The sequence below is a fragment of the Ochotona princeps genome, chromosome 6 (assembly GCF_030435755.1).
Source record: "Ochotona princeps isolate mOchPri1 chromosome 6, mOchPri1.hap1, whole genome shotgun sequence".
Lineage (NCBI taxonomy): Eukaryota > Metazoa > Chordata > Mammalia > Lagomorpha > Ochotonidae > Ochotona > Ochotona princeps.
The window spans coordinates 28,809,382-28,821,689 of record NC_080837.1 but is presented as its reverse complement, the minus strand read 5'-3'; the positions used below and the strand labels follow the sequence as shown (position 1 = coordinate 28,821,689).

General features: G+C 44.5%; 1 long non-coding RNA gene across 2 annotated transcripts; it reads right to left on the bottom strand.

The window, feature by feature from the left end:
• Positions 1-1,403: 1,403 nt before the first annotated feature.
• Positions 1,404-9,032, bottom strand: LOC131480455 (uncharacterized). Of its 2 annotated transcripts, none has more exons than XR_009245541.1 (3): positions 8,449-9,032; positions 3,974-4,093; positions 1,404-1,611 (listed from the first exon to the last, which is right to left on the bottom strand). It is a non-coding gene; the product is annotated as an uncharacterized LOC131480455 (long non-coding RNA). The 2 variants fall into 2 exon arrangements; XR_009245542.1 differs by having other exon boundaries at positions 8,461-9,032.
• Between the last annotated feature and the right edge of the window lie 3,276 nt (positions 9,033-12,308).

Below are 12,308 nucleotides of genomic sequence, written 5' to 3'. Positions count from 1 at the left end.
GCTGGACCTGATACCAAAGCAGGCTAATGTTATGCTTTTAAACCAGAGTTCTCATTGTTGGTTTATCATATGGCCAAGCTCTTCCTCAGAATTGGATCTTTTGCTTTTCCTAGGAGCCCTGTATGTTTCTATTGGAATTGCAGTTTTGGGGATTTCACAACTCTGGATTTCAATATATGAGATCTTAAACTTTGAGAATATGATACTGAGGAGTTTTCAGGATTTTGGTCTGCTAGATTGTCATGTTTGTTGTTTGGGATTATGTCACTTAGGATTGTGATCAACACTGCACTAAAGACTGGTGTGATCTGGGTTCTCAGGCATTGGCAGGGTCTTGGAGAGGAATGTAGACACCAGTTTGTTTCCTGAGCAAGGGAAAACATCTAGGCAGGAAGGCCTGCAACTCAAGCATTCTCAGGATAAGTGGGGTGGGGAGCTGCCAAATGGCACTGCAGAGTGGGGGAAGTGGGGTGGGGATAGGGGTTAGTATGATGTTAATAAGCAGAAAGACCCACAGTGAAGGGAGGAAAGACCGGTGACTGGGGACTCCGAAGCATGGTGGTGTTTGTGGCAACTTGGGGCTGTAGACAGTGCAAGCGGACATCTGTATGAAGCCTTGTAGAATGCAGTTAGATATTAGCATTTGTCCTAAGAGACATGAGAAGTCGCTGAAGTTGGGAGTCAAAGCAACCCATTTTGAAAACCACACCCTGCGGCACTAAGTATATGGGCCCAGTGTTAGACTGAGATAAGTGCTGAATCTAAATAGTTTTTTAGGATAGTGATAGGACTACCTTGGGCCCAGTTGGTGGATATGAATCTGGACAGGTCTAGACACAGCGGGAGCTTCAGTTGACACAATCAGATCATAGTTTAAACCCAATAATATATATAGAGAGAGAAAGTGTTAAATGTGATTCCTAAGTGTCTATACTTTTCAGCTGGAGGGGAATTGGTGTCATTCTCTGAACTAGAATAGGATTTTGAGGTATGGGAGGCTCACTGAGGTTTTTGAAACCTTGATTTTAAAGAAGTGTTGAACATCCAAGAGTTTGTGCTTCATGGGCTACTCGGCTGAAAGCCAGTAATTCATCAGGGAGATCTGGGCTGACCATCTTTGACTTATGGAAAACATTACTCAGGGAGATTGGATAGCCTGAGAGGGTGTCTTGAGGGCTGCCCTAATCTAATGACAAAGTAAAATGGGATAAGCCTGTGTAGAAAAGATGACTTTACAAAAAAGGCAAGAGAGGCATGTCTCAAAGGATAGCAGAAGACATAGATGGTGGCTAAGTACATCTTTGATGGACAAGGAAGCATGACTGGGATGTTAAAATTAGAAGACAGATAAAGGTGGAAGTCTGAATCCAAAAAGCATGAACCTCCAAAAAAGACTATTTCTTTTAAAAGATTTTATTCAAAAGGCAGAGAGAAACAGAGAGGAAGAGACAAATATCTTTTTATCTGCTGATTCACTCCCCAAATGCCCTCAATAGCCAGAATTGGGCCAGGCTGAAACCAGGAGTCCAGTACTCCATCTCAGTCTCCCACGTGGGTGGTAGGGACTCAGGTACTTGGGCCTATTGCTTCCCTGGGCACATTAGCAGAAAGCTGTAAAGGAAGAGGAATAGCCGGAACTCAAAATTGGCACTCTAATATGGGATGTAGCCATCCCCATGGAAGCTTAACCCACCATGCCACATGCCTGCCTTAGCTATTTGTTTTTTAAATATTACAACAGTTGTTGTACAAGAAGGGCAAACAATGTGAATACAGTATCATTGGTTCCTTGAAGACAGTGGACAAGGTCTGTTATTTGCCGCACTTGTCTTACTCTCTGCTAGAATGTTCCACCAAAGAACAGTGTAGTGCAATACATGCATTACTGTTTATTCACCACAATAGGGTTTTTTTTTTGTAAGTTCAACACTATACCTTCATTTTGCATGTAATCTGATAGTCGTTTTTCACAAACTTCTGTTGTGAAAACTCTATGGAGCTTCCTGGTGGATCCTCAACCCTCTCTTGGAAGTCCTAAGCTCCTGTGCTTTAAAGGGCTGCACAGGTGACATCTGTGTGGAAGGAGGTGGACAGAGCATGGCCCATTAAAGACACTTCCTCTTAAAAGTATTATGTATAGATGTCAAACAAAGCATCTCACCATGGGCCTAGTCTAAACTCCAGCCAATGTGCAACCTCTACTCAGTATCTGAATCAAACTTCCTGATCTGCAAGGAACTTCACCTTGGGACCTAGTTATCTGTGTATTTTTTAAAAAAAGATTTATTTATTTTTATTACAAAGTCGTATGAGGAGGAGAGGCAGAGAGGAAGATCTTCTGTCCAATGATTTACTCCCCAAGTGAGCCGCAACGGCCGGTGCTATGCCGATCCAATGCCGGGAACCTGGAACCTCTTCCGGGTCTCCCACGCGGGTGCAGTGTCCCAAAGCACTGGGCCATCCTCGACTGCTTTCCCAGGCCACAAACAGGGAGCTGGATGGGAAGTGGAGCTGCCGGGATTAGAACCGGCACCCATATGGGATCCCAGAGCGTGCAAGGCGAGGACTTAAGCCGCTAGGCCACGCCGCTGGGCCCTATCTGTGTATTTTTGCAATAGTTTTTGTTTAGTCATGCTTTGCTTTCAGATCCAAACCTGACTTTGTAAGATCGGTGATGTGGAGCTCAACATTTTATTTAAAGGAGGAGTGCTGTTAAGGACAATAGATGAGATCATTGGTGTTCACTTTTCTGAGTTAAGTATATATCTGCAAGTTTCCATAAATTCCTTATAGAACATAATAGGACATTAAGGCATTACAGATCTTTTTCCTTTTCTTCTAAAAAGTAAATTCCCCAAGAATGTGAATTATGTGTCTCTTCTTTACAAACCCCATCTTTAAAAGACATTTATTTCAAAGGCAGACTGAGCAAGAGACAGACAGACCCAGATCTTAACTTCCATCTGCTGATTCACTTCCCAAATGCCCTTAATGGCCAGAGCTAGACCAGACCAAGGCTTGGAAACAGGAATTCCATCCAAGTCTCCCACATAAGTGATAGGGACCCAAATACCTAGTCCATGATCCACTACCTTCCCAGGTAATGTAACATCAAGCTGAATTGAAAACAAAGTAACAGGTTTAAACCAGCATCCCTAGTGATAGCTTAATCTAATGTGCCACAACACCCATCTCTGGATCTCACTTCTGAAACAACGTCCAGGCCTTCGTACATGCTAACGACAAGCCCATTGTCTGTGTCTGCACGGTTTTCACCTGTGATCACAATGTACTCCCCATCACAATCTTCTGAGGCTCTTTCCAACCTTCCTTTCACTCTGCCCTGCACACTGCTCTTAACGCTCAGCTCCTGTTTCCATGCAGTTGCTTGGAAAGTATCCAAACGCATCCTCATGCAATCCTGTTTCTTGGACCTCTTCAAAGTCTTGACTCCTCAATGACCCACAAACACCTTACCTGCCATGTTGCTCTTGCTCCTTGCCCTACCTTGCTCATTCTGGTAAGCCCACCAGCTCCCAGAGAGATCTGTTTCTCCTTCATTCGGCCTGTTCTTACCTGGTTTGAATACCCTTCTTCCTTTTCTCTTTGACATGGAACATTGGTCCTTTTGCCTTTGACTGCCAAGGCACTATATAAATAAAGTCTTTGAGCCTTTAGTTAAACAAATATTCATCAAAGACTCCTGAGCAAAGTCCTACATTAAGTAAGCGTGGCAACAGTAAGGCAAAAAAAACCCTGAAAATTCTATAAGCTGGGACATCTGTGAGAATTAGAGTTTTCAGGAATAAGAGGTAAAGCTATACATGAACTTCTATGTCAAGGAATCAGAGCGTATCAGAACTGAAAAGAAATACCACAAGATCTGCTGATATAGTTCTCTCCCTTTAAAAAATGAACCAGCTGTAAGGAAGGAAGGCCACTTGTTAATGATAACTTGAAAGTGGAGATTTACCTGTATGCATGTTCTCCAGTGTGCTTCTCATACCCTGATACTAGGGTCATAATACCAGAGGTTCTAGTTGTTCTTCCAACTGAGTCCCTGTGAATCCTTGCTGTGGTATAGGAGATAAGACTAAAGGAACCAAGAAGGAAAAGTGGATAAACATTGGATACCTTCAGGTAAGTGTCTTGCCCAACATGTCTTTTGTGTTGCAGTTTCTGACGAATCCTAAGGGTTGGAGTGAGTGAAAAGCCCAGCAGGTGTCGCCGGGCGGCTTCAAGCTCAAGGGTTTCCACAACATGGAGAAGACTCTTGACAGTGCTGAGACATGCTGAATGTTTCAAACATATATACAGACCCAAAACTCTTAGGTAGCTGTCAGGCAGGCCCAGGGGTTTCTACTCATGCTTGAGATCCCCTGACTTGCAGCACAATACTCAGGACAGTGGGTGTACAATGCTCGTTCATAAACACACTCGTTTTTTTCATGATAGCTTACTGGCTAACCACCAGAAGGTGTGGGACTTAGGCAAGTTATCCCTGATGTCCTTTTACCTATGTTTTCATCTTTTCTCTTCATGTGGTGCCTCTTAGCCTTCAGATACATAATCCATTATTTCCTGATTGGCAGTATCTGATGCTGTCTCCCAGGAGTTTGATTAGAAACACAGCCAACAGCAACTGCCTTAAAAGCCATTTGTATCTTGAGCATCAAAGGTATATCAAGCCATGAGACAAGGCATGGGGAAGTAGTTTGGGACTGTAGGCTCCCCTGGGCCTGTGGATCCTATTGTACCCACACCACACTTTTCCTCACTAGCTTTCCAAGCCTGTGTGACAGGTTGAGAAAGGGGCAGGGCAGGGATAGGTATAGCAACATGGCTCATTTCTCCAAGGTGTTTTCGATCACTTTTCAATTCAGTTTCACAAGACTTAATGTGTTCCCCAGCCCCAGAAGGGAGAAGGTAGTATAATTGTTTCCATCAAATCTTATCTTTTAACCTGAAGAGGACACGAGCAGCAGAAACAGCATCCCAAGAGCAGAGCTGAGGGGCCAGAAGACCTAAGTTCAAGCCTCAGCTCTGTAAGTGACCATCCCTGAATGAGGAGGTGGCTTCTACCTCAGAACCCTGAGGCAAGGGGAAAAAACGAAACCCTAGAGGCCACGCAGATGATCATCCATCAGGCTTTCAGGTCTCTTGTCACCACAGGGAGTTATGTGATTCTATGATTGTAGGGGCGATCTGGAAGGTTCCCAAGTGGACACCAAATCGTCAGGGCAGTCCGGCCACCACCAGATACTAATGACCTGCTTTCCGAGGAAACACCCAAGGCCACACCTGAGGCTTGGTCTCTAAGATTTAAACTGCTATGAGGTCCAAGTGACCTTGCTTCTGCTGCACTACCTGGATGGGATATAGCTATTATAAGGACAGAAACACACCCCCTACTCCTCTCGCAGAGCCAGTTGCCTCTGGAGTCAAGGGATCATGTCTCATACTTCACCCTGGTCCCTGTGGAGTTCCACTGTGAGAGCCTTTTTACTAAGCAGATGCTCAGTGTCAGCAAAATGAGTAATGAATGGTTAGCATCATAAGCTCTTTTAACCTTAGAGTCATCAAAGAGTGATACATTCACACATCCTGGGAGGAATGTTTTCTTTAGCCTATCTGGTGATTTCAAATGCCAAGTCCCAGCAGTGCAGTGGCCCACAGCCACCACCCAAACAGTTGCGATAACAGCAGCCCTACTGGCCTTTCTTTGTGAGCTTATCTGGTGTTTAATGAACAAACTGTGAGGCCAGAGAGATGTCCTAGAGCATGGCCACTCTCTGGCAAGGAAGCCACTGGCTGACCCCAAAGTGTTGGGGTTACCTAACCTCCAGACCTCCATTTCCTTATCTAGAGAACAAGGGGTTTGGCCACATGACCCCTTTTAGCCCTGGATCTGAGGCCTAACATGCCCTTCCCTTCTAACCCTTCCCCAGAGCCTTTGCTCCCCCACTACGTCTTTCTGATTTTTTCTTTTACACCCCTTTTCAGGCTAGCCAGGGATACCTATAAACCCAGGTGCCCAGACATAACCTGGGCAGGTCACAGAAGCAAGGAGCAGTTGGTCAGCTTTGGTCTCTTTCTGTAGCTCTTCTCATTCGCTTTAGAGCCCAGACTCAATCTAAGAATTTAACAAAAATGTGGAACCTCATTCAGGGGAAATGCACTAACATGCTCATGCAACACGCCAAACCCAGTGTTGGATCCTTGGGCTTCTAAAGCCTTCTCACAGGCCTCTACTGCACAAGTACTGGGTTCAGTTCCTTTCGCCACCTCCTTTCTCAGCTGCCCAGTGTCCCCCAAAGGCTCTTTTCAGGTGAAAACCATCATCACTGATCAGCACACTATTGTCTGCAGGTCCTAAGTGAATACAGTTTCTCTTATTTCCTTGTTAACTGGAAAAATCTGCAAATCTATAAATGCAGGTCTGATGATAAGGTGGTAGAGTCTTTTTTTTTTTTTAAGATTGTTTATTTTTATTGGAAAGGCAGATATACAGAGAGGAGGAGAGACAGAGAGGAAGATCTTCCACCCGATAGTTCACTATCCAAATGGCCGCAATGGCTGGAGCTGAGCCAATCCAAATCCAGGAGCCAGGAGCTTCCTCCAGGTCTCCCACACAGGTGCAGGGTCCCAAATCCTTGGGCCGTCCTCTGCTGCGTTCCCAGGTCACAAGCAGGGAGCTGGATGGGAAGCAGAACTGCCGGGATTGGAACCAGCACCCATATGGCATCCCGGTGCATTCAAGGTGAGGACTTAAACCGCTACACTATTGCATCGGGTCGGTAGATTCTTCAGTCCACAGAATGAGTGAAAAAAAATATTAGAGGCATGGGAGGAAGCATGAAATCCCAGCTGTGGCTTCCTTCTGGGTGACAGTTGGGCAGGACTACACTTAACTCTGTAGTCTACACCAACCTTTCACAGGATGTCCAGGCTTCTGCCATGTAGGATGTCATGTAATCAATTGCCTACACACATGGCAGGCTATTGTTTTCACTCAAAAAAGTTAATCTGTAATGTCCTACTATTGTTGTAAGCTCTGAGTAAGACAGAGCCACCCGTATGACTGTAAGTCAGATTGCAAAAGGGCTCAACCAAAAGTATGAAACAGACTGTGGCTTGATGTACATTGCCTTAAAGAAAGAACACTGTTTTATGAGGGATCAAGTTGGGAGAAGGGCATTGTAGATTAAGAGAATAAGAACTGATGGAAAACTAAAGGCTGCTCCCTCAAGATTCCCTGTGTCATTTGCTTTCTTGGGTTCAGGTGCCACTTCTCTCCCTGCATCCACTGCTATGGCTCTGCCTCAATTTCTTCACCAGAAAAAATGGCAGAAACAATTGTTTCTTGACTTGATTAGTATCAGGAGGAAACGAGATTCCAGCCTTGTCAGAGGGCCCAGCACAGAATGAGAAGTCAGAGCAAATTACTGTTAGTCATCCATCTCCCTCAAGCACACTTGTAATGATGGTTCATCCTGGGAATAGACAGAGTGCTGAAGCCCCTGGGATGGAGTCATGCCCTTGGGGGCTTGCTGAAAGGCTTTGTATTGTTGGGTGGATCACCAGGTGTCTCTCAGGTTCCCACAACAGCCTGGGGAGTGTGGTCATCTCTAAAATCCCTTGGTTCTAGAGTTCTGTGACTCGTGACCCTCTTTTTACTGTATCTTTGGGGTCCTGTGAGGGACATTGAGATAGCCTGAACAGAATTAATAATTGACTTATGGCTCCAGGGCCGCTGCCAATGCACACTCCTTTTCTGAGTCATTTCCTCACATTTTCTATCCAATGACTTTTGTTTCCCAATAAAGGGAACTTTCTCACCATCGTGTTTAGTATCCAGAGGTGAATTGTTTAACTTGCTCTCCCTCTGAGGAATATTTCCATTTTAACAAGTGTCCAAAATGAGTTCAAGGGAGGACACAAAGGAAATGTTTGGCATGCTGTCAGCCTCAGGGCAGCCTTCATTTTTAAGAAGAGAAACAAATAAATGCAATATTACTGATGTGTATGAAGAAATGGGAGCTTTAAGATGTGGTCTAGGAGGGTGCAGGTAAAAGGTGGACTTGAAAAGTGGTTGAAACTTTGTTGGTAAATAGATCAGAGGGCCTGGAAATTGCCAGGAGGTAGAACGGAGCAAAACAGCTTGGGATAATGAAACTCAAGCAGCTGGATTCCTGTTGGGAAGGGTTACTATCAATGTTGGACCTGGAATAGTGTTGTAGAGGTTAGGGGAAGACACAGGAAAAGTGCTGTTCTTTATTTGCTCATCCCAGGTTTTTGATTTGTTCATGTACTTGCATTCTGCACTATAAGTTAACCAGACAAAGTGCTGAGAAAACAGAGCAAACTCTTCTAGTAGGGCTGGCAAATTCAAAACCAGTTTCTAAGCCTTGCAAAATTTCACAAATATTCAATTACTTTAACTGATACCTCATTGCTCACCATCTTTTCCACAATTCTTGGTTTCTGTTGTCCAAATCTATCGTCGTGGAATCAAAGAATGGGTCCCCTCTATTTTCTCCTTGTCCCATGCTGAAGTTTACCCCTTGACTGGCTCTTCCCAGCTCATCAGCTAGTGTCTGTTTGGCTTTTCAGCCCATTCATTCCAGGTTTAATTTTAAAAATAAAAATATTGATATCTACTGTGTGCTAGCATTTTTATAGATGCAGTACCTATTGGTATTTCTGACACCAGTCATTCAGCACATTCTTGCATCCTGTTCTGATTTACTGAATTTTTCTGTTTGAGACTTCCTTTCACGGGGTCAGTGTTCATCAAACATTCAATTCTTCTTAACTGTCTGCTCACCTTTGGTGGTCACAATTCGCTATTTGCCTGGTTGCTGTCTCTGTTTTCTTACTTTTTAGGAAAGGAGGACAAGAAGTAGATTGTTCTTCAGCAGGCAGGACCCCTGTCCATTCTAAGAAAGTCTGTGCAAGGAGTGGGCTAGATCATTTGTCAGAACATCTCTGTAGTTAGGCTGTTCGGCTTGGGTGTGTCCTGTGTTTCCAGTGCTAGTCCCCTACACCCAGAGCTTTTTGGGGGGGGGCAGATGCTTGGAGGGGAAAACTACTTCATTACAAACACTGCTTAACAAAGGAAGGACAGTGTACAGGAATCCCTGAGGCCAGTTCTCCAACCTGCTAGTTGCCTCTAGTTTCCTGCTATTCCTGTAATCTAATAGTTCCAGACGTGGAGCCTGTTTGAATTTTGGCACTGCTCTTCTAGGCATGCTCTTTTCTTATGGGTGCATTTTCACCTGCTTCATTACATTGACTCTATCAGTTTATGTTTATGTTTCCAGGATGTCTGGCCCAAGTAATTTTATGGTTCGGTTGTGGATTCTAAAAATCCCTAGTTTGGGACAGGTATTTGACTCAGTGGTTAGCACCCCTTTGGGACTCTTGCATCCTGCGTTTGATTCCCAGTTCTGCTTCCAATCCAACTTCCTTCCAACATGCATTATTGGAGATAGAATATGATGGTCCAAGTACTTGGTTCCCTCCCAACCACATGGGAGACTAATTCCATACTAGTTTCAGGCCCCTGGCTTCAGCCTGGCCTAGGCCGGCCTGCTGTGATCATTTGGGAACGTGAACCAGCAGGTGGAAGATCTCTATTTAAGTCTCTCTTCCTTTCAAATAAAATAATTTTTAAACATTATTCCAGAGCTTTGGACTGAGAATGAGTCTGGAGCATGTTCTTAGTCTTCCCCAGCTTAAAAATCTGTGCTACCACAGATTTTTTACCGCAGTTCCAAACGAGGCACTCTGATGATGATGTTTAGGTGTCATCATTAAATAGGCTGTACAAGAAAATCATCTTTGGCCATGTAAGAATGTCTGATGTTTTGGTTTCTCCTCAGTCGCCTAGCCCCGAGGTCAGACCCTGTGACAAAAGAACACCATCACTGGTGTCAGGCCATGCTCCAGGCCTCACCTGAGAAGGGATGTGGAGCCGAGACCACTAGGAGTCGACAGCTGCTGAATAATTCAGGGAGACACACCTGGGACCTCAGAGTAACCTAGGCCAGCTCCAAAAAGGGGAAGCCAACAAATGCGAATGCCCCACAGTGGTTTCCCAGAGAAAAAGTAACATGGAGAGCACAGGAGATTTTAACCAGCCACGAGAATTCTGATAAAATAGCCAACATGACTACAAAGCAGGGTAAACTTGCAGAGAGGCAACAGGCACATCTTTACAGAGCAGGAATCACAGTTTGATAAAAAGACTCCGAATGATCTGTGACCAATTAGAATTTGGAAGAAATAGCATTGTTTATAGTTTTATGACATTATATTGTTAATGAAGTGTTACCATGCAGGAAACAGTTCCCTATCCAGCTCTGCCCCCTACTGTGTAATTTAGGGCAAGTTACTGTATCAGTCTGAGCCACCAGTTCCTTAATCAGTAAAATGGAGACAAAACTTGCCTGAGATAACTTAGAGGAAAATAGCTATTCTAACTAGAGTGATACTATGCGGTAGGTATAATTTTTGCAGATTTACTCTTAACTTTCCTGGGGTTTAGGGAAAAAGAATTTACACTCTAGTGTATCTTGAGAGAATCTACATTCCCAAGCAACCATCCCAGAGGTCCATGTAAGACCCCAAACTGCCACAGCCAGAAAACCAGCCCCTTCCTTCCACGGAATCCATCCCTTCACCAAGTGCTTTGTGTTAGTTCCCCTCATGGTGGTGGGGGTAGATGGAGTGGGCGGAGAATGTGAGGAACTTGGTAGACCAAGCCCTTTTATTAGTACAGACTGACCATGAATTAGGAATTGTAAATAAGATGAGATTTATCCATTGGAGCTATGGGTTTCACATGAGTATACAAAACAGAAAATCATTCCCAGAAGCCCAGGTGAGATTAGGTGCCCCTTCTGCAGAGGCTTGAAGGAAAGTTTGCAAGGAGGACAAATGGCAAAGGAGGGGTAGTGGTGGCTTATTTCAGGAAGGAGGTACAGTGTGTACTAAGGCCCTGATTGTGAGAAAGGGAATATGCTTACCAGAGGTAGGAAAGCTCCCTCTTGACAAATGCAGCAGGCATTATTCCATTTGTGGAAGGTACACACTATTTTTCCTGAGGACAGTAGGCCAGCAAGTTCCCACATGCTTTCCTGATCTGTTGGGGAGGTGAAGGAAGGGAGCCTCATATGTAGATGGGCTCACCTGAATTAACCTTTTTATTAGTCCTCCTTAGAGTCACAGTATATAAACCAAAGAGTTATTCCTGACTCTATTAAAAACCCAGGTTAAAGGGATTTTCACAGAGATTTAGAGAGCAGACTGAATTTTCAGTTTGTTGTGCTTACAAGTAGTAGGGTAGGGTGGGTGGCAAGAGGAGAAGTTTTCCTGTCTGCTGCTTAGAACTTGGATCAACACTTATGGAGCACCTGATTTCCTGGAATGGAATCATCCCTGATGCCTAGGTTAGGTCAAGACCAAAGCTATGGCTCATCTGCTATTGATCCCAGATTTCACACAGAGGCTGTTATCAGTTCTCCTAGGAAATCAGTCATGTGGAGGATGCAAAGACGAGTTCCTACTTGCCAGGACATGATTTAAGGAGTGAAGCACACTGAGGGTGACTAAACACTCCAAGAATGGACGAGTGCTCGCTTTGTAAGAGGACTGTTCACACTCGTGTTGGTGCTTTAGGAAGCAGTCATTTTCTTTAACTGTAGGACTCAGGCTTCTGAAGATTATGACCCCAAAATGATAAGAGTTGCCCACACAATTGCTAAGTTAATAGTATCACTGCCAAGTTTTATAGTAACCCTAGCTTTGCTTCCATAGAACTGTTTTCCACCAATAAATACGGAGTGGGCAAGGTGGTACATACGTATCACCATGGCAGAATTTCTGGAACCAGCATTTCTGTACAGCTTTTTAATCAACAGCAGTGACTCTGGAACTTTTGCTCTCCACCCTGCCCTGGTAATATCTGAAATAGTAGAAAATCTTAAAATCTTGTACAGGAGCTCACTCTCAAAATGGCAGCTGCAACGGCCGTGGAGTGAGAGAAGCTGAAGGAGGCGAGCCTGCTGGCCATGGAGGGGTCTGTCCTAGCTCTCAACCTCCCCAGCTCTGACTCTGGGGTGTCAGGGATGGGAGTGAAGGACAAAGAGGCCTCCCTGCAGAGGTGGCAGTGCAGCGCTCCGGATTTATGAACCTCCCTAAATGATTGGAATATTTTTATTATCTTCATACAGATGTGATTCTTTGAGAGGAGAAATCTTAGCTTTCATCACTCTCTCAAAGGAACCCAATGACATCAAAAGAGG